Consider the following 27160-nt stretch of genomic DNA (forward strand, 5'->3'; position numbering starts at 1 on the left):
TTGAAATAAATGGAAGAACTGCTATGGTAGTAATCAGGAAAGTCAAAAAGAAATAAATACAAAACACAGAAAATCTGACTGTATTAGAGAGCTCCTTGATAGACATTGGGCAGCTGGAAAATGAAGCTTGAACTTGCAGTGATAATAACATATTGACAGTTACTCTGAACGACTTGTGAACAGAACTCGATAACAGAATGAAAAATAAACAGTTAACCAGTCTTTACAGGCGACAAAGGAATTGGGAACAGAACTATAACTCCAACAACCATTCAGAAGATTTCTGTTTACTTGCCAGAGCACTTTTTTGTCACTTTTTTTTTTTACACACGTATTTTGATTTATGAGACCCTGTAGTATGGAAAAGCAATGTTTGTGTGTCTACAGAATTAACTCCTCTCCATACTTTTCATAAAAAAGGGGTCCTCTTTGGAGGTATTCACTTTAGTGTGTACTGGTACTTAATTTTGCTCATTGACTGTTTCAAATGTAACTGAGTTGGTAGCTTGTCTTTTGTTTCATTGTGGTGGGTGACATTTTTTTACTTTAAAGATATGACAGGGTGTGTTTGAGTTCCCCTTCTTATAGGGTGTTTGGCTCTGCCCCTGAGCGAAGACAACCTATTACCAGCAGGATTTAAGCAGCAGTTAAGAAACATTTTTAATCTTTTAATGTGAGCTCCAAGTTAAGAATTACTGAAATTTAATAATACTAGGAGTACATGACTTACATCAGGAATAGTGGAGAAACAAACTGTAGGAAGAACAGAAACTTATGGCAAGAGATACCAGTGACTCTGGGAAAGAATGTTGTTTGCCGGCAGTCTAGAAATTGTGAGAATGACAGCTAAACAAGGATCTCAAAGTAATTGCAGATGTGATGGGGGTGTGAATATTTGAAATCTCCTAGATTTATCTTTTGTGGCATTAAGCTTACACATTAATATAATCTTGGAAAAAACAGGGAACAGAATGCAGTTTTAAAGAAAGCAATCATAATTGACATGAGCAGTCAAGTCTTTTGAAAAAAACATTGCTACTACTGAGGGTAAATAAAATTATGCAGTTGTACAAGAACAAAGAAATGTCATAGCAGTACACATTTTGTGGAAGAAACATGCAAAGCATGGTGATGCTGTGACAGATGTTTGTAATAATTTAATGATTTTTGAGCATTACTTGCACTTATTGCTCTTTTTGTCATATGCTTAATAAGAAAAGAGGCAAGATATTTTGTGGGAAATGATGACTGAGACAAGAGTAAAAGATTGGAATAGATTTGATCTAGCACAGCATTCAGTCATGCTAGGTCAAGTATGATGTAAAAAGTGATAGATCTTAGTTTAGAGTAGTCATCTATAACAAGTGCCATCAACAATAGCTGGCAAATTTGATGCATACAGTAGAACTTTTTTTAGATCTAATGCCTTATCAGTCCATTGCAGATCCCATTTGTTTAATTGCAGGATCATGGAGGTCTATCTCGGCAGCACTGAATAGGCTGTTGCTGCTTTGTAAATTTGACTTGGATTTTCCTCCTGTTTCCCATATGTGTGTATACTTATTTTTTGACTCTTAATTGACCCAGTATGAATGAGTGTGGTGTTGTATAACTGCACCCTGCAAAGAACTGGGTTACTTCAATAGTTAAAATTGGATTAAGTATTTGTAAAGTAAAAGCAGTTGATAATTTACTTAGAAAATGTGAACTATGTCCAATGATGTACTTGAGTAAAATTCTTCCACGCATTCACACATCTAAATTTTCCTCTAAAATATTAAAGTCTAAAGCAACTTAAAGGAACACTTGTACTCCATCTAAAAATTATATTTCTTTCAATGTTACTTACCTCTTGTAGTTTATAATGAGAAAGATGTTTAGTTTCATGCAGGACAGAGATAACAAAGTTTCTGATGTAGTAGGGTCTATGGTAATAGTAAACAATATCAAAAAGTCCATGAAAAAATCTTAACATTCTTCATGTCGCATAATCCACATGTCAATTCATAAACATATGCATTTTTACATATGCAACCACCTTCGTAAATTGCTCTCATAAATGAAAAGGGAAAGCACTCAGACACGAAATAGCATTAGATCTGTAGTGAGCACACAACTGGAGTACTACACAGATAAACTGACCTTTGCTTGTTTGCATCCTAGCACATTACATTTTTGTTCATGAGTGCATTTTCCGGAGGTTGCAGCTTTCAAATAATGTTAGCATGTTGTATGTGCTTAACATAAATTATGTTATACTTTCAATGGGTAACCCAACAGGAATGTAACTTGAAATTTAAATCTTGCATTTAGTAATTCAGCTGTTTGAAGGTTATTGCTTTATTCTGTTAGCCATGCAACCCAGAGTCAACCTCTGGTATATTACAAGGTTTATACTAAAAGTAATGACTTTTTTTATGTAATGATTTACTAAACATACAAATAGGAAATTGCTCTGTCAGTCAAATCTCAGCATTTTTGTATTATTCGCTGAAAAATTTAATCCCATTTAATGCTTTTTCTTCCACTAGATAGACAGATACATTTGTGATAGAACGGTCTTCCCAATACAACTAGGTTATGTTACCGGCACAGTTCTATGAAGAAAGTCTTACTTTACACTGTAACATTCTAACAATTGCAAAGAAACATTATTTTCAACATGAATAATAAAAATAATTGTTTACATTAATATAGCGTTTTTCTCACTACTCAAAGCACTCTCCGCTCAGGGACAACCCAGGAAGCGAACCCACAATTTCCTTACACTCAACATTGTTTTTTACTTTTTACCTTCCCATCTGTAAACATAGGTGGCACTTTTAAAATTTATGGTATCCCAAACTTTCCACTATCTCCTGAACTAAATCATGGCCTATCCTGATCTTGCTACTGTTTCCTGATTGTCACATTTCATAGGCTTTTTGATTTTAATTTTTCTTCTCAATAGAGACATTTTCGCCAGTGGCTCTTTTCTTGATTTACATATCTTCTTGACACCATTAATACCTATGCAGGTGTCTCCATATGCATGTTGAAGTTCTGTGTGAATGTCAATTCCAAGGATTTCCTTTCTTCACAAGAATCCGAATCATATCACTTCATTGAAAAAACATGTCAGTAATTTTCTTATACTGAACTATGAATATGGGACTGACATAGGTCAGATGATACTGGTAAATACTAAAGATTCTATAAATTTTAATATTGTCAGACATTGTCTGGTAACTCCAATATGCTCATTTCTTTTGACATGGCTGTTTACTTGTGTAACCAACATATAACGCATTGGCAGTCTCTGGCTCCATAATAGACAAGAACTGTTAAAATATGTAACTTAATTTTAATTGCTAGAAATCAGCTTACCCAATGTACTTGTACTTGTTACTTCTGTTCACTTGGACTCCCAATTTCATAAACCCCATGTGAAAAACTATAATAAAAACACAAAGGATTTAGCCAAATAATTGCTAACATCAAGAGTTTGCCTGTCCAGGTCATGTTTTGGGAATGTTAAAAAAACAAATATTATATCTAGCATTAGTATAGGAAACCGGGACAGTGGGGTATTGTACACAATTTGAATGGTGCTCTGAAAGCTGAAGACTGTCCTTGCCAGAAATTGCCTCAAATGGGCCAAAGACTAAAGAAACCCACCTGCACAATATTCTCTCTTGAAGCCTTCCAAGTAAACAGAGAATATTTCACTATTTTCATAATTAATTTATTAACAGATCTGATAATCTCACTATAATACCAAAGAATGCAAGAATATATACATAAACAAGAAAATCATTAAGCATCAAAAATCAAATTGAAAGTGATTTAACAAAAACTGAAGGAAGAAAAAAGATGTTAGGAACTTTGCTTAAATTGAAATAACATAACTAAAGGTCAAAACAAGCTCTAAATGAAAATCTCAATAATTAATTTGTTAGTTTTAGCATATCAAATAATCTAGGTAAACTAATCCAAAGACACTCATTAAATAAACCAAAGATACAAACTGAAAATCAGAAAAAACAGAGGCAGTAAGCCCGAATGCTCAATACAGTAAGCAAAACAACAAAAACTTAATTAAAAATATGGACTATTTTCAAGGTGGATCAAAGTCATGCACTATGCTTCAGCAGTACGCTTGAGTAATTGGTGATACCTGGAGGTCTGCCCCTGAGGCGCAGTCTTTTAAGAATCAGGGAATGGATTTCACATGATGCCTCAATGAAAATGCCCGCCTGAATGTTTGGCACTGTGTCTTTTTTTACTTGATCCTAAAAGCACTTAAACGTTTTGTTTTTTTTGGTGAACCACAGTACTATGGCCCTTTGAACATTAGCTCCTTAATTGCATAGATCAGTAGGGCTTTTGACTCACCAAAATATCTTCCTGGGATGAATCAACTAATAAGTCTCTCAGTTCAGATTCTGAGGAAACCATATGGAATATCATTTCAGCAGAATAGTTTGATCATTATGTTCTCCATTAAAATAAAAGCCAAACCAGCAATTCTTAAGGAGGAGCAGATTAATCTAGGAGCTGCAATAGTAACCTTGAAAGACCCATCTGCATGCCACTGTGATATAGTGGGGTCCATGGTAATAGTGCCATTTCAAATAAATAAATATGTGCTCAGTCTTTTCGGGATGTACAGTAGGTGTGTTTTATTGTGGTGTAAATGGAGGTGTTTGACTGAGTGTGCATTGGCGTGCAGATACATGTGAGTCAGTCAATTGCTTCATTAGTGCTCTGGAGGCTGTAATCAGCACCAGCACACATGCATCCCTTGTACAGCATATAATAAGCCTGAGTAGGAACCAATTAGATTGGAAAGAGAGGGAGGAATGGAAAGGCAGCCTCAGGGTGTTCAAACCAGTGTAATGGAGAGGAGGCAGAGCATTTGTAATGGAGAGGAGTGAGCGATCAGTCTCTCCAGGGGTAGATTGCCTCACTGCTGATAAATGTGGAGGAGTGGGGTACGATGGAGGTATCCTTCCCAGGGATTCCATAGACAACACAAACGTGGTGAAAGGCGGAAGGACAGTTGGCGCTGAGTGGTCCAGCAGACACTGAGGTAGGCAGCCAGGACAAAAGCTGGAGGTGGGATTTTGCAGCTGCTAGCTCCACTGGCTGAATGCAATGTAGTGTAATCTGGGGATATGAAGTGAAGAGGAGTTTGAGAGGGAGATAGAATGTAAGGACCAGATTACTGCAAGGTTTTGTTCTGGTTTTCATCATTTTGATTATTTATTAATTGACGTTTTAACTAATGGAAGTGCACCGGTTTTTATAAATTATTTATTGACAGCATTACACATTCAATTTGTTTGAATTATTGTTGGACTGAATAAAAATTCTGCAGCATTTTACACTTACCTCTTCCTGACTGTGTGTGTCCTCATTTGCACGGCTTATCCTCGGACATGTTATCGATAGTTCTGGGTTCACATGCTGCCAAAAGTCTTGGAGCAGACCTGGACCATCCCAGCCATGATGAAAATTACGCAGCCTACAGGGCAGAACTTTCAACCTTGAGTCAGAAACTGACATGAAAAACTGTCCTGGAAAGAAAAATAACCATATTATATGTTTAACGAAGGGTGTTGAGAGGGATGACTCCAGAAGGCGAGGAAAGCTTTACAGAACTGGCTTTATGCTGGATTGAGATCTTGAGAGCCAAAGAGGGTTTACAGCTGCACCACGTCATTCTCTTGAAAGTCCTGGATCATGATTGTGAAGCTTCTGATATACATAGATAGAGTCTGAATATTAAGAGATTTTTGAATTTGACTAGGGTCTCCTGTAACAGGACAAACCTGAGGTTTAACCCAGATTTTGTACCACTCAGTATCAGAAAAGGCATTTCAAAGGCAAAGCAGTCCAGCCTAAGGCCTTGTCTCCTGGCTTGCTTAATGATCTTGGCAGGAACTGTCCACTGTATCTTCAACTTGGCAGGAGCAGCTATTAACACCACGGAGAGATTAATTGCTTTGGGGGCACGTTGTACTTAATCTCTGGCTTTTTCTGCTGGTGAACTATTGCTCTTTTTGTTTATGCTGGTTCCATTGTTATAATAATCATATTCTTAATATGCAGAAGGAAACACTAACTAGAGACTAGAGGTCTTTTTTGTTATTTGTTTGTTTGTAGATAAAGTAAAAGTTTACATAATTTTTATTCTGTAATGTTTATTAGTCTATACAATCGAGAAATGCACTGGTATGTCTGCAGTTCTATTTGTGCATTGATTGCTTTTCTCTGCTGTACTAGATTGCATACTGAATTATGGGTGCAGAGAGTGGCTCAGAATGCTGTGTCTCTGTAATGTCAGATTTGGTGAATCTGTTCCATTCCCCATGTGTTGCTCCTTGTTTTTTTAGGTTTTGTCCTCCCTTGTTGTTGTTCTTTATTAATAGTTATTTGACTTTTAGGGTGGTCTTGTGGAACTTAACTACAGTATATTGGAGGTAAAAAGGAGTAATTGTCATACCACATTAAGATCTGAAGCAGATTAATGCAGAAATTTGCCACTTTTTATGCTATGTTTTTCTCTGCTCAGGGAAATAGTTCTTTATGTTGTTTTTGTCTAAAATCAAATAGCCTCAACTCTGAAAGATAGTTGTTGAGATATTGAATTCTCACATTATTGTTCAAGAATTGAGTGAACCTACTCGAAGACCCTCTTTTAGCAATGTTGTCTTCTTCCTTGCATAACTCACAATTACATTTATTTCTTAATATTGTCGTAATTTCACTGCTGGTCATGCAAGATAAACACCCCCCCATCTTCTTAATTAATGTTCCCTATTAATCAAAACCAGTGTAAAGCTGCTTGCTAAACCTTTAGCACAAAGACTAAACCCAATTATTTGTAATTTAATGTGCCATATCAAATGGACTTTACGCACTCCTGACAAAACTCTTGACAACATATTCCATGCGGTAGGTACAGCTTCTAATGTCACTCGCATTTGTGTTATCTCTTGATTCTGAAAATGCTTTCAACAAATAATAAGGTCAGGAGCATGCACTGATAGTGTGTTGTCATACCCACCACATGATGAACCAACTGGATTGGGACCCGAGTGCAGCGGATGACACCTCAGCACCACACTGGAACAGTGTTAGTTTTTTTACAGTGGCTGGAGTGCCAATCCTGCCACCAGCACCCAAGTTTTCCCTGTTAGTTGGAGACCCTGCTTCTAGGGCTGGATGCAGATTAACGTCATACCCAGGACAATGCAATTGAAGGTTAAGGGCCCTTCTCAAGGGCCCAACAGAGTTGAGTCACTTAACAGATAACGTCAGAGATATATTTGTAGTTTGTGTAGTCCTACTGCATATGGGCTTTAGTGCAAAACTTATTAGCATGGTCCGACCCTTAATGTTAATCATCCACAGCAGTCATTCTTCCTGACTCTGACATGTCTTCTTACTTCTTTGTCACAAGAGGCTCTCCTTAGGACTGTCCCTTGTCACACCAGTTGTTTGCCCTTTCACTTGAACCATTGGCAATTATGATTTGCTCTTCAAGAAACATCACTCCTGTTACTTCACACATTTCTGTTTATGCAGTGCACTTTTTTATTTCCAGTTCAATCTGAATTTGGCAGCTGGTTGAAGAACATTTTACCTGAACAGTCCCTTCTTTTTAATAATTTTTCACTTTTAATTCGGGGTAAACCTTGTTGATTTCCTCTATGGTCCATTTGTGGTCTCTTCTCCTTAGGCGACCTTTTCTTGTGTACTTCTGACCTGTATACATTCCAGGAACTAGTGATTATATTTAATGTCTGTGCTTCTTCCTGTTTTTCTTTCATCCTACAAATTCAGGCCAAACTAAAATCAATTGACTTTTCCCTTTTCTATGAGACCTCCAGATCAACCTGTTTTCCTTCTCTTTTCTTAATCTTCTCACTATAAAGCCATTTTTATTCAGCATACTCTCTCACTTGATAACATTTTTTCCTCTAAACCTATGCCTGCTTTTAATAGTTGGACTAAGGGATCTTAATTTGACTCATGATGATTTGAACTGCACACTTATTGTCAAATTTGCTTACTTATGTGGCAAAAATCACAGTGATCAGTTTACACTCCTACAAGTAATTAATCACCTTTACTTCACATCTAGGAAATGTTTTACTTTGTGCTTTGCCCCAAATCGTCAATGTCATTTGTTTTGTCTTGAATGTTACAAGAGCCTTCCTTCATAGGTTTTGACTCTGTCCTTTAGTTTCCAAACCATTATTTAATATCAAGTGCTTTATTTTTTCCTTGTTTTTTGTCATTTCTTATTCATACCTGAAGTTTTCCTCCTGTTGGATATAATATATGTAGTCTTTTTTATCTCTATTTTTAAAAAATATCTTTTTAAGGCATCATTGTAGCCACAAATTTCCATTTTTTTGACATAAGTGTTATTCTTTTTTAAATTTGACCTTACTAGACACCCCCAGCTGCAAAAATGAATAATTTCACTGCCTCAGCCATTAACACATGGAAGCAGGTAGGCATAATGCTAAATAAACTGACTTTGACTTCCGCTCCCAAACATCCTACATTCTTAAACGGTACGGTACCATCATTTTGATATTCTCAGTAAGTATACTGTGCAACCCTACCCAGGAATATGACATAGTAAGGCAGCAGCAAAAAGCACTGTGTCATAGTGCAACACTATATTCATATATGTTGGCAAATCTAAACTTTTTAATTAATGCACTGAATGGGTTTAATTTACATTTATTGTTTTTATGATTATCCAAAAGCTACAACCCTTTCATGAGATATCATAAAATAAATATCCAATATACAGTATATACTGTATTTACCCACATAGGCTCCCCAGACTGTGAAAAGAACAGTGTAAATGTAGGTGTTTTGTCACTGCTTTCTTATTTCCATTATTTAAATTAAAGAGTCCCAATTCCTTAAACACAGAGGTACACTTGTAATTACAACATGCCATCATCTCAATTTCAACTTTCAAACATAAAATAAGGTATTTATGTAATAGAAAACAGTTCTTCATCCAATCTCCCTCTGCATGAGTATGTTGTGAACATTCTTTGCTTTAGCTTATGTTATTAAAGGCACAATGAAGTGTACCATTTACCATTGTACTACACAGAATATATAAGCTAATTTTTGTCATGTTTTATTTTAACATACCATAAGATTAGTTACATGCTGATGGCAAAATTGTTACAATATAAGTGAAAAAAGGTTCCTTAATGAACTGGTGTACAGTACATAATTCCCTTCCACCTATTAAATGTTATTGCACATTTAGCAAATGAAGCACTAAATGCTTAACTTACTTTATGAAATTACAATGTAAAAGGCATAATGTGTAATGGAACTGGAGAAGAGTTATTCATCAGTAGATGTTTGTGCTCCTTTTCTCCATACTATTATTTACTGATTGTTTAATCTGATATGTCCTTACACAAGCAAGTGTTCATTGGAATTTTTTTGTGCAGAAAGAAGAAAAGGGTTGGCTTTATGCACTTTTCTGTTATGTAGAAAAATGTATATTCTTCGGGAAAACAGTCTCTGAGTTGGCATCAAAGAGAACACAAATACTTTCTGGCAAAACACTCACTTTACAGATTCCTTTTTTTAAGTTTCACATTTTTCTTTACAGATGGTTCTTCAGATGGATCTTCAGTCTCTTATGGATACACTTAGCACCTAGCATGCTGCTGTTTCTGCTCACTGAGTTTAAAGCCTAGTTACTCAGACTGAATGAAGTTTATTACGTAAATAATGAGAGTTGGCAAAGCAGCAAAACATTTTTTCTCATTAAGTTGTTTTCATAAAAGATACATTAATGAAAATGATATCAGTTTGCCAAAGAAACATCTTTATCTTGTGGTTTTGTACTTAAAAATGTTTTAGTGACATCATTACACACAAATTTGTACTAAGCTAAGAACTTTATTTGCAGGTACTTTAACTCCCAAAGTATATTATATATGACTCGTGCCCATTCTCATATTTACAGTCAATGGTGTGGTTAAATTACCTTTTGCTAAAATGTAATTTTAGTGGAGAATGGTGGTGCAGTAGTTAGGGCTGCTGTCTCGCAACTCCAGAGCTTTAGGTTTGAATGCTAGCTAACATCACTGAGTTTGCATATCCTCTTTGTACCTGTGCTGGGTTTCTTCCAGATACTCCAGTTTTCCACCAACATGTCATTCTCTAAAATGGTCTGGTCTGAGTGGTTGTGGTTATGTGTGAGAGTGAACCCAATGACTGACTGGCACTCATTCAAGTTTTGTTTTTGGTCCTGCTGGGAGAAATTCTGACTGAACTTGATTAAGAAGGGCAGATATACATTCTGCCTGGCAAATCATAGTGTTAATTAACATACCATATGCAATCAAAAATTGTACAGCACTCTGCAAATATGACAGTGATGGCTCTATAAACCTATAAATGACTATAAAGACAAGTCACTTGCTTTATTGTCCTCTGTAAAGCAAGTAAGCATATAAGACTGATTTTGTATTACACAACTTCTAGTGGCGGCACGGTGGCACAGTGGTAGTGCTTCCGCCTCGCAGTAAGGAGAACTGGGTTCGCTTCCTGGGGCCTCCCTGCATGGAGTTTGCATGTTCTCCCCGTGTCTGCATGGGTTTCCTCCCACAGTCCAAAGACATGCAGGTTAGGTGCATTGGCGATCCTAAAATTGTCCCTAGTGTGTGCTTAGTGTGTGTGTGCCCTGTGGTGGGCTGGCGCCATGCCTGGGGTTTGTTCCTGCCTTGCACCTTGTGTTGGCTGGGATTGGATCCAGCAGACCCCGACCCCTGTGACCCTGTGTTAGGATATAGTGGTTTGGATAATGACTGACTGACCAAGTCAAGTCCTTTTTTTTCTTGTCAACATTTTCTACCATTTCAAAGAAATGTACAAATGTAGATTCACACAAACAAAAACATCATAAACTGGCCTTATCAATGAAACTGGTTTCACTTTTTCTCTTAACAAAAGGTAAATGCTCCCAAGGAAGGAGTTGTCCATAAGGGTCCCTTGCATTCTTTTTAAAGTTAGACATTAATAAAAATTTGAACTCTGTGCTAAATATTATTCTGCAGGACAACATGTTTTAAAAATGTGTAAAGATGGTCTCATACTGTTTAAATTAGAGGACGGCACGATGGGGCATTGGTAGCACTGCTGCCTAATAGTAAGGTGACCAGGATTCATGTCCCAGGTCCTCCCTGCATGGAGTTTGCATGTTCCCCCCGTGTCTGTGTGGGTTTCCTCCCACAGTCCAAAGACATGCAGGTTAGGTGGATTGGCGATCCTAAATTGGTCCTTGGTTTGTGTGTGTACCCTGCGGTGGGCTGGTGCCATGCCCAGGGTTTGTTCCTGCCTTGCGCCCTGTGTTGGCAGGGATTGGCTCCAGCAGACCCCCATGATCCTGTGTTAGGATATAGCGGATTGGATAATGACTGACTGACAACTTCTAGTCAGAGAGGATGTTAAACTTGATGATGGTAGTTTCCAATCTCGTCGCCCGAGTATGTCAGTTTATACAGCTATACACTGTAAATCGCTGCACAGTTTCATACTTCCAAAGAATCATGTGGTTGGCCCTTTCCTTTTTTCCATTCTCTTGTGGTAAATAAAACACAAGACATCAGACAAACAAACCCTTCTTTCTGTTTCTGTGGTCCAAAACACCCACATTCCTTATTTCCAGTAGCTGAATTATATAAGCACACTTGGCTATCTCCTCTTATCCACACATCCCACCCCTACGACTTAAGACATAATTTTTGCTTTTGCCACAAGGAGTCACAGACTATTTGGAATGAGTGGTTGGGCATGTTACCCTAATTGAATGCCTCTGACTTGCTAAGATTATGTGAATGAACTCTGCAAATGAAAAATCACTGAAAAAGTAATGCATTAAGACATGGCCTTAACACAACATAAATTAAATGACAATACTGTATGTAACAAATAAAATGTTTGTTTTCAGTAAGCATTCATTACTAATTCTTATCTTACTGTCAGGCAAGGTTCAGGAGTAGAGCACAAGATCACTTGAATTATCAGAATTTGTCTCACCAGCTAGTCCGATATAACACTATATATAATTAACATTAAAGGTAAATATTAACCTGTCACTTTATTAGCCCATTGGGGTGGTTGGATGAGAGCTCTCTAAACAATATTGCGCACAAAGTAGAAACCAAGCTCAGAAAGGACACCACTCAGCCACTGACGCCTCTAAACAGGGCCAGCTTACATTTACCAGAAGCCAAGTAGCCAGAGTAGACAAACATGGACATGGGAAGAGCATGCAAGCTGTGCATCGACACTGACCAAACCTGGGCTCTGCAGCTCTGAGGCAATAATCTAACATCCAAATGCATTGTAGTACATTATGTTTTTAAATATCCATATAAAACACACTATTATTTCAAACATTACTTACAAATTACAATGTAACTACTCTTTCATTTTGACATACTAAGATTGTTTTTCTGGTTATTCTACTGTACTGTATTACAGTAGCAAAAATATTTTGCTTTGGACTGCATTTGTGAGTCTGCTTTGTTTTTTATTGTTTTAATAAAATCATCTGTAAAGCTCACAGTGCAGCAAGTGTGGTATAATGTATTTATTATTGTATACATTTTCCTTTGACATTTGACTTTAAACACTGTGCCTTTCCTTGCTCCAGAATGTTCTCAATGTATTATCTGTTCAGAATATTATATGCATGATTGTCAAAACAACAGTTAACATGATTAATTGTTGGTATTTTGCTTTTACTCTCAAACATGGCCATAGCAGTTGCAGAGATCCTCTCAAGGTGACTACTCAGCATGCCTTCCATTTAATAACATACAGAGACATAGGAAACAGAGGCACATACGTTCTAAATCAATAAAGCTCAGTTGTTTTAAATCATTATAACTAGATATTTCAGACAGCTTTATGGCCTGTAAGTCAGCACTCATATTTTTTTAAATGTAAGAATATGTAATTTGTCAAATATTTATTAGATAATGTGCTTTAGCTGAAACAACAGGTAATAGTACAGCTATTTTTTACATGTGTTTATGCACATGTACAACACATTGCTTAAAACATATTAGGTATCTAGGTTTTTATATTTTATTTCAGCCAACTATAGTTTTTGTAAATAAAGCAATTCTTTGCACAGTCATTTTGAATTTCACACTTTTTCTTCCTTTTTTTAACTAATATGTATTCAAGTTCCTTTATCTGAACAATGCATATACAATCTACTGGCATTTCATTATTTTCTATTGCCAAACAATAAATAACTTTAAACCTAGTAATTATTTCATTGTTTTTATATTGAAGCTAAATATTTTTGTAGCCTTAATCCACATTTTAATGCTCATTTTCAATATGGTTGCATAAAAAGATATGCTTTATTTTAAAGTATTAATTCATTCTTTTAATGTAGTTAAATTAGTCTATTAAAGAGTCTGACATTTAAACCCATGTTTATCCAAGGAAGTATTGTGTGGTTTAATTTTTGTAAACTAGTAAAATTATGCACTAAATCACATAAAGGGGAGAGCCGGCCAGACGAACACATGATTTTATTTCTTAAGTGTTGTACTTTCCCTTCACGCACTGCTGGAAAAACATTTAAGCAAATAAATTGTGCAAAAGATGGATGGATGTAAAGTTACATGTTATGTTAAATATAATTCTTCAAATTATATTATGTGTATCTATCGAGTTTGATTCATATAATTTGTTTTTTCTTTATACAAATGACTGTAGATCCATGGACAAATCTGTAAAAGTCCTAATTGTGCAAAAGATGGATGGATGTATGGATGGATGTAAAGTTACATGTTATGTTAAATATAATTCTTCAAATTATATTATGTATATTTGTCGAGATTGATTCATAAAATTTGTTTTCTCTTTATACAAATGACTGTAGATCCATGGACAAATCTGTAAAAGTCCTAACCTTTGCAGATGACACAACCATAGTGGGTCTCATTTCCAATAATGACGTGTCTTCCTGTCAAAGAGAGGTGGGCTGTCTTGTAGCATGGTGTTTTTGAAACAACTTGGAGCTCAGTGCTATTAAGACAATGGAAGTGAGGATTGATTTCCGTCGACACGTCACTAACTGTCCACCTTTATAAATTAATGGCCAGACTGTGTCTGTGGTTCATTTGTTTTAATTCCTGGGAATACTTTCACTAATATATTAAAATGGGAGAAGCACATCACCTCCATCATCAAGAAAGCCAGGCAGAGATTTGTTCTTCCTTCGCCAGCTTAAGAAGCTTGACATTTCAAGGTGTATATTGTTACATTTTTACTCAGCTGTCACTGAGTGTATTGTGACCTCCTCCATCATTTAATTTCCTTCTGCCTCCTATCTTTCTAAGATTAATTTGTTCAGCTGAGAAAATCTCTGGCTGTTGTCTCTCAACATTAAAAGATTTGTTCATCGCCAGGATGAAAAAGAGAGCAGGAAAGACTCCACCCACCCCAGCAGCCATCTGTTCATTAAGCTGCCATTACAGAGGAGGCACAGGTCTATTATGAACCCAACTACACACCAAGTTGCAGCTACTTTCCTCAAATTATTCAGAACCTAAATAAACTTGCATAGGGTTACTCCTAACTGTTTTTGCAATCTTGTAAATGTTCTGTTCAAGAAATTGTTGTATTTGTATAGTGGGTTTCACAGTGTCAGGTTAATGATGAGTTGTTGCACCTAACTGAAGTCAATTCTGATATGCTTCACATGTTAGAAATAAAGTGATAATGATTATGATTCTGATGCTGCCAAGAATGGGTACACCAATTTCATGTACAGTATGCTTATATCATTAATTTATTTTTCATTCATATATTTCAAATGTGTACAACGTTGTGTTAATAAAGACCCAATGTGTTTATCCACAAGGCATTTTAGCAGGGATCAGTAAGGCTTATATATGTGCAAACTCGTGAAATATAAAGTAAGTAAGTAAAGTAAGTAAATGTAAAGTACTATATATGGGAAGTAAAAATGTTAGATTTGAGTACACAATGGGAGGTTTGAAACTTGAAAGTACATCTTATGTGAAAGACCAAGGAGTCATAGTCAACTCTTTACTTTCTACATCTAGCCAAAAGGAATTAAGAAGGCTAATAAGAAGGCTAATAGATTAGTAGGTTATATCTCATGGTGTATGGAGTACAAGTCAAGCAAGGTTATACTGAAATTATATAGCACACTAGTGAAGCCTCACCTGGAGTACTGGGTATAATTTGGTCTCCATATTACAAAAAGGACATGGCAGCACTAGAGGATGTACAGAAGAATGACTATACTTATTCCAGGAGTAAGAGTTATGAGCTATGAGGAAAGACTGAAAGAGCCTTTCAGCTTAAGAAAATGGATATTAAGAGGTTTGACTTGATCGATGTGCTTAAAATTATGAAGGGAATTAGTACAGTGGTTCACAAACTGTTACTTTAAAATGAATTCTTCAACAAGAATATGAAGGCACAATTGAAAAATTGTTAGGGGGAAATTATGACACAAACATTTGAATGTTTCTTCACACAAAGGACCCTGGCACATGGAATAAATGGCCAGGAAGTGTGATAGAGAGTAGGGCTTTAAGGGACTTCAAATCTCAACTCAAAGATATTTTACAGAAATTGGGTGAGCTGGATTGGTGAACTTTTTAGGCTAAATGACCTGTCATTGTGACAGATGTTCTAATATCATACAGCATTGTACAATGTTGTAATAAATGTAGTCTCAGGAAGGATGAAGAAACCGAACTGTTTTACTGAAAGGAAGTAGATGATTTCAAAACGTGATCTCCTTCTGAGATCAGTTTATTGGCAGCTGCTATTTTTAATTTATATAAATACCCTGTGATGAAAATGTAGCAAAAAAGCTGATTATGTACAGTGCTCACTAAAGTAGTTGAAGTGGCTCCTATCCTACAGTTAGTAGAATCATTACAAATGTTCTTGGACAGACTTCAAACTTGAGGAAATATAGTATATGGCAGATTTAATCGAATTTAATGTTTATAAGATATAACTAATACAGTGGGAGGATGTGTCTAAAGTGTGAAATTACTTTTACTTCAGAAGAGGACTTAAGAGGCCTAATGGACATAGCGGACTGTTCACGAGTACAAAATTGTTTTTTTTTTTTTTAAAGCATTCATCTGAAGAGTTGTACAGTTTTACTCACTGCATTTTAAAAGTACAGCAAGGCTGGAGAAAGTCAACAGGAGAGTAATTTCAGGCTGTGGCATATTGGCAATGAGAAAAAATTGAAGGAATTGAATTGTTTTTTAGTTCTAGCAAGTAGAGGTCAAGCGGAGACATGATTGAATTGTTCAACATGGGAGAGCAGATGAAAGTTGGTTAAGGGGAAATGTTATATAAATGTTAAAAATAAATTTAGAGTGGCTTATATATGGAGTTACCAAATAGTGTGGTAGAAAGTGGTACTTGGTTACCCTCAAATCTCAGCTTGATGACATTTTTGCAGAAGTTAGGTGAGTGTGAACTGATGAGATATGTTATGCTGAAAGGACTGTTCTCAGCAAAACTGATGTTAACTGTAGTTGCTTTTCTTGAAAATAAATGTGCTTCTTGATCAATAACAGATTTAAATGACTATAGAAGGAACGCTATAAAGTTATAGAAGGAACTGATTAAAAAGGAAAAAAAGTGAGGTAGGTTTCGTCCATTAAAATAAGTAACAGAACAGGACAGATAGGTAGAATATATTGAAATGATGGACAGGCCCGGTTCTAAAGGCGAAGCCGCCATTGTGCCATTTAATTTCAGCTGCCCCATCACCCTATAATACCTTCACTTGTTTTCTAAACCAGTGTATTTAAAATTAAAATTTTTCGCAATTTCCTTAATGTGAAAAAAAATTAAAGAAAATTTCTTCGCAGGTAGAAGAAAACTTGACTTACACATTTAACGAATCGGCGACAAGTTTAATTAATTCATCAGTCTTCTTCTTCTTTTGGCTGCTCCCGTAAAAAATTCCGAATATAAAGCGAGTGCCGATTATAGACTTAATTTTCTTGAAAAAGATGTTGCCTCATATTCTCGCAAATACAAAATTTAGCAAAAGTCTACTTCTTTACATCACACCTGTGAAAGATATTTATAGGAAAACAAAATATGAATATGCATATATAGTAAAACAATTTGAAAAGTAAGCGTTTATTATTAAATAGCAAAATACCTGCGCTTCACAGCGGAGAAGTAGTGTGTTAAAGAGGTTATGAAAAAAAAAAAAAAGGAAACATTTTAAAAAGAACGTAACATGATTGTCAATGTAATTGTGTTGTCATTGTTATGAGTGTTGCTGTCTTTTATATATATAATATACACACACAGACACACATAAACATATATATACATATACATATATATATATATATACATATCTATATATACACATATCTACATATACATACGTATATACATATACACATCCACATAAACATATATATACATATACAAATTTACATATCTACATATATATATATAGACATACATATATATACATACATACATTCACACATATATATATATATATATATATATATATATATATATATATATATATATATATATACTGTATATAAACATATGTACTTATTGGCTCCTGTATTTAGGATATAGCAGGTTGGATAATGGACAGATGGACATCTGTATGCATAGCCCTATTTGCCCGTTTTCATTTTTTTTCTTTGTTCAGTAATATTTCAGTAAACCCGGAGCTTGTCAGTTCAAATCCTGGTACTGACACCACTGTGTGACCCTGAGGAAGTCACTTCACCTGCCTGTGCTGCAAAAAACAAAAGTAATGTAACAAATTGTACCTCAGATGTTGTAAGTTGGTGGAATAAAGGCATAAGTAAAATAGATAAATATGTATTATACACATAGGAACTATTCATTTATTTTCAGTTAAGTCATCTGCAGCAAACTTTTATAAATGAGGGTTTCTGAATTTTAGATAGTGCAAACTGTTTCTTCTTCATTGACGTTTTCTCTTGGAGAGCTTTTTTCATTTCATTGAAAATGAAAGCAGCAGCTGCCAAAATATGTAGCTTTCTTATTAATTTTTCAACATTGTGTAAAATAAATGTATAAAGTAACATAAAAGGTTTAAATACTGGTTATCCTTTTACACTAAAATATTACTAAAGAGGTACAAAAAAAGTAAAATGGATATGTTCTTTTTCTTTAAGGAGATTAAATATTACTGAAGAAAGAAAAAAAAAAAATTAAACAGCCAAATGGGGCTATGCATACGAACTTAAAAGGTTTAAATAAAACAGAAATATATATTTTATTTTTACTTGCTTAACTTGTGGAGGGTGTATCCTGTAGCAAAGCCCTAACTTTTTTCGTGAAAGCCCGTTTCAGTAAATAAGTGTTAAAAACAGGTGAAAGATATTGACAATAAGCTACGCAAACCCAGGAAGACATGGAATCGTTTAAATCAAGTATCATTACATCTTCCTTTCTTAAAGAGAAGTAAGGCAGTACTTATAAGCTTACATATTTATATATAGACATACATATATATATATATATACATATATATCTGAAGCCGTGCAAGCACACTCTTGAGAATGCAACGTATAGTTGTACAGAAGAAAAGCAATCTTGCCTGAAATGAATGGCAACCTTTTGTAGGTCTATGAACTTAATTTAAACTTTAGGTTTACACGGTGCTTTCTTTCCGAAGTACCTGCACTCATGAATATGTCTGTATGTGTCAGTCGGTCAAATCCACGCGCTTCGCACCGGCGAAGTACCGCTTTTAAATTTTTATTAAGAAGAAAATAAAACGTTTTTAAATTGAGGGAAAATATACTAATAACAGTTTGTTAAGGATCTGTTTTTTTGTGAAGCTGCCTTTACTCGAGTGATCACTTCGACCTGACTTGGTGGCCAAATATAAGCGTTACCTCGTAGGTAACCACCCATACAATCAGATTGTGAATCAGACTACGAATGCCGTGAATGTAATTACACACTCACTGCACTTGCTTACGGTAATCGAACCTCGGACGTCAGCGCTAGAGGGGCTCAGCAGCGGTGAAGTATTGCTTTTAAATTTTAATTAAGAACAAAAGAAAACCTCAGAGGTTCGATTCCCGAAAAGGAGTGAAGTGAGTGTCCGGTTAACTACCAGGTAACGCTTATGGTTGGACAGCAAGTGACGTAACATCAGCCACGGTGCCTTCAGTTGTGAGAAGCAGATCATAGAATGATTGAAAATAGTTTTGCATTTACCTTTTTAGTAAAAGGCGAGCTTTTAAGCCTGAGAAATCACCCCGTAAATGCACACGTTTAATTGCACATGTGTTAATATGTATGGTTACACAGTATTAAAAGACAGTGAAGAACGTGATTTACCTTTGTTCCCGCGTTTGATAAAAGGCGAGCTTTTAAGCCTGAGAAATCACCCCGTAAATGCACACGTTTAATTGCACGTGTTAATATGTATGTTTACACAGTATTAAAAGACACTCAAAAATTAACGTCATTTACCATCTGCCACAGTGCCTTCAGTTGTGAGAAGCAGATCATAGAATGATTGAAAATAGTTTTGCATTTACCTTTTTAGTAAAAGGCGAGCTTTTAAGCCTGAGAAATCACCCTGTAAATGCACACGTTTAATTGCACATGTGTAAATATGTATGGTTACACAGTATTAAAAGACAGTGAACAACGTCAGTTACCTTTGTTCCCGCGTTTGATAAAAGGCGAGCTTTTAAGCCTGAGAAATCACCCCGTAAATGCACACGTTTAATTGCACATGTGTTAATATGTATGCTTACACAGTATTAAAAGACAGTCAAAAATTAACGTCATTTACCTTCGTTCCCGCGTTTGACTCGTGCTGTAAATCTCTTCCTTGTTTTTAGTTCACGTGATTACGTAGGAGGCGTGATGACGCGATACGTGACTCCGCCTCCTCCATTAGAGTATATGGACAAAAAATATGTTCCAGTTATGACCATTACGCGTAGAATTTCGAAATGAAACCTGCCTAACTTTTGTAAGTAAGCTGTAAGGAATGAGCCTGCCAAATTTCAGCCTTCCACCTACACGGGAAGTTCGAGAATTAGTGATGAGTCAGTCAGTCAGTCAGTGAGGGCTTTGCCTTTTATTAATATGTATAGATTACATGTATTATAATTATTCACTAAATAAAATATTAAATTAAAATTGCACTCTCCTTGCTTTCTTACTTGCAAGTTCGTCAATAATGCCATCTAAGGTAATTTCTTCTGACAAATCTTTTTCTATTGCAATTAAACCTAAATTACTCAATCTCTCTTGGCACATTGACGATCTTAAGTAAGATTTAATTATTTTTAGTTTAGAGAAACTTCTTTGCCATGTTGCAACTGTGACTGGCAGGGTTAAATATATTCTTAAGGCTACAGAAAAGTTGGAAAATGATGAAATTAAATTATTTGCTTCAATAAATTCCAAATTTTTTAAAGGATCAGTAGTATCATCATTAATGATTTTGTACATCATTAATTCATTATACAAGTCATCACCATCAACATCTCTAGATACTGAATCGCAATTAGAAACTTGTAAGGAAATATCAAAATCTGCAGAAGATTTTTTTCATCAAAAAAAGTAATCTTCGGACATATTCCTGAATTCAATTAGAAATTTAAATAAAGTGTTACATTCGTTTAAGGAGTTAAACCTTTCTTGAATGGAAATCAAAGCAGTATCCACAATTGTTAAGTAAAATTCAACTTTAAATAATAATTTTGGATCTTTGGTCTGCTCATCAGTGCATTCATAATCGAAACAACGAATTTTCTTTCTGTGCCTTTTAAAGGGAAATTCTATGTTAATATCAGGATTAGTCACTAATAAGTGAATTATGTTCCCAATTATGAGTTTTTTTCTGAATCCTTAATTACCATTAATCTCAATTTCTTTTGTGAAATAAGCAAGTATTTGTTTAAATTTGCTCTGTAGTTTTTATTTGCCATCAAAATTTTGTACTGCAAGGTGCATATTTGCTTGCTTTAATAAAATACTGCCAAAAACAAAGCAATATATAATTTTATGCTAAGTATTTGACGGCTGCGGCATCATCAATATATCTGTTAAAGGCCGCATCAGATCTAGATGAATTATGGAAATTTATAATTTTATTGAGTAGCTTGACGGATTCATTAATTGTTGACTTAGGAGATTGTAGCAGTTTACTAGCGACATTAATATTTGTAAGGATATCATCCCATATCAAAATTGAACAAATAAACTTAAAAGTGGACACGTTGCCCAGTAAAGAATTTGCTGCAACTTTAGTTTTTATATCTCTGGAGTCATCTTCTATTAGCATGTTTAAACTTTTTATTACCTCCTTTAATTTCTATTTTAGAGGTCTTATAGCTTTCACTCTACTCTCCTACCTAGTCTCGCTAATAGGCTGTAAAGTTAGTTTACTTACATTAGTTTTTAACATGTTCCATCTGTAAGGAGATGCAGAAAAAAACTAATACAATTCTTGGGACAATATTGAAGAAGCCAACAATCTCAAATGTTGTCTTGGCCGCATCATTCACCACCAAATTTAACGAATGAGATGCACAAGGTATATACATACTGTAGCTCTTGGATTAACATACTTAAGCCTACTTTTTAGACCACTTTTCTTTCCCTTCATATTGGAACCATTATAATATCCCTGGCCACGTATGTTTTGTATATCTAAATCATAACTAACAATTCATTGGTAAAATAATTATACAATCCTTCTCCAGTTGCATCCAAAACAGGATAAAATCCTAGGAATAACTCTTTAATTTCAATAGGAAATACATTCATATCAACGATTCTGACAGCAAATGAAATTTGTTCAACGTGATTTAAATCTGGCGTATGGTCTAAAATAACTGAAAAGTATTTTGCTTTTTTTTACCAAGCCTTGAATTTTCACTTTTATTGAGTTAGCTAGTAGTGTAATAATTTAATTTTTGGAAAGAATGTCCAAGGTAATGAGGCATGTGACTATATTTTTTTTTACTTTTTTCTATATTATTAATATGATTTTAAATAATTGGGATGAATTTCACCAACATTTCTATAGCTTTTAAGAAATTCCCATTATTCCTTTCATATAACATATCAGAATCGCCTCTAAAAGCTAAACATTGCCCTGCTAAATACTGAACAATCACAATAATTCTGGTAATTATATTACACCATCTTTTTTTCTCCAATTCAAAATATCATTGCTGCTCACAATCCACAGTTACATTTTTATTAAGTCTTTTTTTCAATTCATTCCATTTTTTATAATTTAGCGTATGTTCAATGCTTGATTCATGTCGGGATAATTGAGTAGCTAAGTGCTGCCAATTAGAAAAACCATCTTTTCCTGTTAACTTAATAAGTTTTGTACAAAATAATTTGCAACAATAACAAAATGTACTGCTTGCCTTGGACGAATATACCAACCATTTTCTTTCAACCTTTTCACCATTTGGCAAAACTCTGAAATATTGAGAAGCTGTGAATGATGTTCCATCGTTGTCTGTACAAAATCTGATGTTATCTTGAGCTAATGCAGGTCCCTTTTCAACAAGGATTTCCAATAAACAATTGTTAATTTTCTCTGACCAAGTAAAGGGGTCGTCTGGGTCAACTCTTGCTGATACGGTCGAAGATGTGTTTTCAATTCCTATTTCTATGTTTTCTTCAGATTCAGAAGAACTGCCCGACCGGACACTTGCAGTTGCCGAATTTTCAGAAGGCTACGGTGGACTGGCGCCCTGCCTGGGGTTTGTTTCCTGCCTTGCGCCCTGTGTTGGCTGGGATTGGCTCCAGCAGACTCCCGTGACCCTGTAGTTAGGATTCAGCGGGTTGGAAAATGGATGGATGGATGGAATTTTCAGAAGGTGCAATTATATTGGATTGGGCTTCATGCGAAGTTGAAGCCGTCACTGAGCAAGAGCTGGGGCTATCTCACAATTTTTCTTCTTGTTTATCGTTTTCCGCCTTGCGTTTCCTATAAAAGGCACCAGATTGACGTTTCGTTTTCCTTTCCGACATCTTCAAGCTAAAGTTAAGGAAAAATATTACAAGTTAATTTATATTAATACAGTCCCTTCATGCCAAACCGTATGAACTAGATATGTAATATTTTAATATACTTTACCACCCAATTTACAGGTAAAACGACTTCCAAAATTATATTTAATCTTGCGATTTTAACAATAACAAAGATTGTAGAAACAAACACTGAACACTACAAAAACTTTTGATTGATGTGCTGCGTACTTTAGCTGCCACAGTTCACGTGTTGTGACTTGTCCGTTTTTCATTGAAGCAAGTTACCGACATTCGACGGGAAAAGACGAGCCCCACGCCGAGCTTGCGTTTTGTTGAGGGTGGCCGCGGCCGTCCTCTATGTTCGGCCGCCTTCGTGCATGCACGCTTTGCACGACCGGCAGAACCGGGCCTGATGATGGATGCAGACATTCTAATACTATCAAATTCCCAAAAGTGGATTTTATATAATACAAGAGAGACAGAGTAGAGATGGTATAATTACAGTATCTTTGAAATGCATTGTATAGCATAAAATTATATATTGCTTTGCTTTTGGCAGCATTTTATTAAAGCAAGCAAATATGCACCTTGCATTACAAAATGTTGATGACAAATAAAAACTACAGAGCAAATTTAAACAAATACTTGCTTTTTCACAAAAGAAATTGAGATTAATGGTAATTAAGGATTCAGAAAAAAACTCATAATTGGGAACATGATTCAATTATATTATTAAGGATTAAAGGAGATGGAGAAAACAAATTAAAAACAACAGGCTTCTTTTAACATTGATACGCCTCACAAACTGTATGTTTACATGTAGTGCGTAAACTGCAGACATTTTACTACTGCTCCAAACAATTTTTCCTTTGCTCAGTTTCATAGTTTCTTTTTATTATTTCATTTTTTAATTTTAAAATTAATTTGTCATTGGTGTAAGAAAATGTGACCAAATAGCTGGAATGTTTTTGTAAAGGTACAGTATATAATTCCTCATCAAGAAGTAAATAATTACTGGTAATAGCAAACCTTGAGCTGTAAGAGGATTTAGCAAATGTGGCTTTCATGACAGAAGGAGCTCTTCTAGATGATGGCTGATATGTCATTCTCTGCTGCCATTAGAAGTTCATTTGAGTTTCTCTAGACTGGCCTCCAGTTTTTCTTCCCTTCATAATCATTGCCTACCAAATGCCAGAAAATAAGCAGTATACTTACATGGCTCACAAGCAGAAATTAACTAGTTAAACTAGAGGAGCATAAATATAACACTTCTCCAAGAAGATATGAAGCTTTTAAAATAGCATGTTACAGAAATCATGTTACAAGATAGAACCTCTGATCAGAGAGAGATCCCACTTAAGGTCTCTTTGCCTTACAATATGAATATGCAATCTGCTCTTTTAAGATTTTAAACCTACCTATATACTCTGGTCATTTAAAGAAAATACACTGTATTGATTTAGCTAATTCCTCACTTTGGTTATTTATCACCATCACATAAAGTTTATTTTGTTTTAATTTGCACAACTTCACATTGCATGGAATGCTTTGGAAGTTCTGAACTCTGCAACCATATACAGTATGTATATTATGTACTGTATAAGTGTTCAACATGTTTAACCTATTTAACTATTTATGAGATATTTAATTCTGTAGTAATTACCAAGAATTTTGTGTCCTTGACAAAGGTTAATATAATACATTGATCGCAGTAACCGTAAAATCCAAAGATTAACATAAGAGGTGGGTCATGATAGCCCCGATATTTGACACCTATGCAAAACCGATGAAAAAATGATCTTTTCAGAATACAAAATGGCAAAAATTTAAATAAGAGCCGCTCATGGTGGTGCACTTTCCTTCTTGGATGATGCAAGAAGGAGTGAAATGTGCCCCTTGTACTCTAATTCACATAGTTTCACTTGGCAGTTTTTAAGTCTGCTGAGCAGTCAATTATAAGAATTTCATTGTGGAGCCCTCTGTTATACTCAAATTAAAGTGTATAGCCCAATTATCCATGAGACACACTGCTTTAAATCCAATATGATGATGCCAAAAATACAATAAGGAATGACTTAGGCACGAGGGATAATCATAAAATAAAGCCAACCTACCATTTAATACTGTTAACTATGAGCAGGTGGATGTAACAGTTATTATCACTTCTCCCCATAGTCTCCCTGTAGGTTGATACACTTCTTGTATTGTTCCACTAACTTCTTCATTCCTTAGGAGAAGAAGCTATTTGGTTGATCTCAAATCCAGGTCTGCACCACTTCATTAATCTCATCATCCGAGGTGCGACCTTGTAGAACCTCTTACGTGGACTACAGATGTGATAGTCACATGATGATAGAACGGGGCTGTAGGTGGATTGTGGGAGATATTTTTACTTCTGCACTGAGCCAACATTCTTTTGTGAGTTTCAGTAGATGTCACTCCCTCTGCTCAAAGAAATCTATCTACACAGCATTGTTCAACAATGGTGCAATCATGTAGTAGATTGTCCATGTTCATTTGACCTTGGCTTCAACTAAACTAATGGCAGAGTGCTGCACTGTGTGTGTTCAAACGAGCATATTGTATTGCTTCAGCTTCTATCCATTGCGGTCAATGCGTAATTTTCAAATTGCCTTTACTTTTTGGTTTACCCTCGTACATTAATGTTAGGTATAATAACTAATGGGGTCAGGATGGTCTTTTGGCCTTGGAACCCCTACAGATGTTTTCTTATCAAGGTTTTTTATTTATTTTTATTTGTTTTTTTATTTTTTTTTATTTATTTATCTTATCCTCAGACTAATTTTAGAGACTTAGAAATAAATCTATATATAAGGACTCTACATTTCTAATTGTACATCTATTTTACATAACTGTATATGGATTTATTTTTCTATGTTAATTATTCATTGTTATCCATCCATCCATTTTCCAACCCACTGAATCCGAACACAGGGTCACGGGGGTCTGCTGGAGCCAATCCCATCCAACACAGGGCACAAGGCAGGACCATTGTTATTCTTAATTATTTTTTTGGTTTTTCTTTTCTTGTAACTTTTTCTTTGATTTCTTGTAAAGCACTTTGGGCTACTTCCTGTGTATGAAAAAATGCTATAGAAATATTGTTGTTGTTGAACAAATACATTTTGTATATGTTTTATATGTATTCCATGCAAGTACAAATTTTTCTTGTACTATGTATACATGACAATAAACCTGTCTTAACTTCACTTGCTTCTCTTCAATTCACCATGGTGAATGTTGGTATAACAAAGAGCGATACGCACTCCTCTAACACTATTGCTTTCATTTTAAATGTCTTAATATTTTTAGGTATTTTCTGGGCTGTTATCTGAGAAAAAGATGTCTCCTCTAACTTATGCAAGGTGGCAAGCGTGTCTCTACTGTAGCTTTGTGCATGGCACGTGTCACCCCAAAATAACATCACCATACAGAGGGTATGTTGTATTTAAAGTTGTCGATATTCATTTTTCATTTGGCATATATATACAGTATATACTGAACATATTGCTAGATTTAGCCAAAACGAAGTTTTCTGTAAGTGGGGTGTCTTTGGAAGTTTCACCATACACAATTTTCCACTATACACAGTGCTGACAAATGTTTTTCTTAAGAGAAGATACTCCTTTTAATAGCAAAACAGAGCCATAAAAGAAATGTCAATTTATTTATTTATATAGCACATTTAAAACAACATAGTAATGTTGTGGCCAAAGTGCTTTACAATAATAGAATAAAAGAAAAACAAAACAAATTAACATAAAACATAAATAGAAATAAAATATATGAACATAAAATAAAGTACATAATAAATAGAAGTAATGTTATATATATAAAAAATAGAAGTAATGTTATATAATCACAAAGAGGAAACCATCAGTATTACTGAAGGTCACGGAATGCAAGTGAATAGAAATGAGTCTTTAATCTTGTTTTGAACAGTTCAATTGTAGGCGACTCCTTTATATGATGAGGTAAAGAGTTCCACAGGTGAGGCACAGCAGCTGCAAAAGCCCTGTCCCCCTTG

General features: G+C 35.2%; 2 protein-coding genes across 2 annotated transcripts in view; one reads left to right on the top strand and one right to left on the bottom strand.

Moving 5' to 3' along the window:
* Positions 1-27160, top strand: part of vopp1b (VOPP1 WW domain binding protein b) — a 369450-nt gene that overhangs the window by 37207 nt on the left and 305083 nt on the right. The window lies entirely within an intron of this gene.
* Positions 19199-27160, bottom strand: part of lancl2 (LanC lantibiotic synthetase component C-like 2 (bacterial)) — a 410926-nt gene continuing 402964 nt past the window's right edge. The window contains exon 10 of the transcript XR_007935304.1: positions 19199-19216. The gene's annotated coding sequence lies outside the window, so the exon portion shown is untranslated. The remainder of the gene's footprint in view (positions 19217-27160) is intronic.

Source organism: Erpetoichthys calabaricus, chromosome 6 (genome assembly GCF_900747795.2).
Source record: "Erpetoichthys calabaricus chromosome 6, fErpCal1.3, whole genome shotgun sequence".
Classification (NCBI taxonomy): domain Eukaryota; kingdom Metazoa; phylum Chordata; class Cladistia; order Polypteriformes; family Polypteridae; genus Erpetoichthys; species Erpetoichthys calabaricus.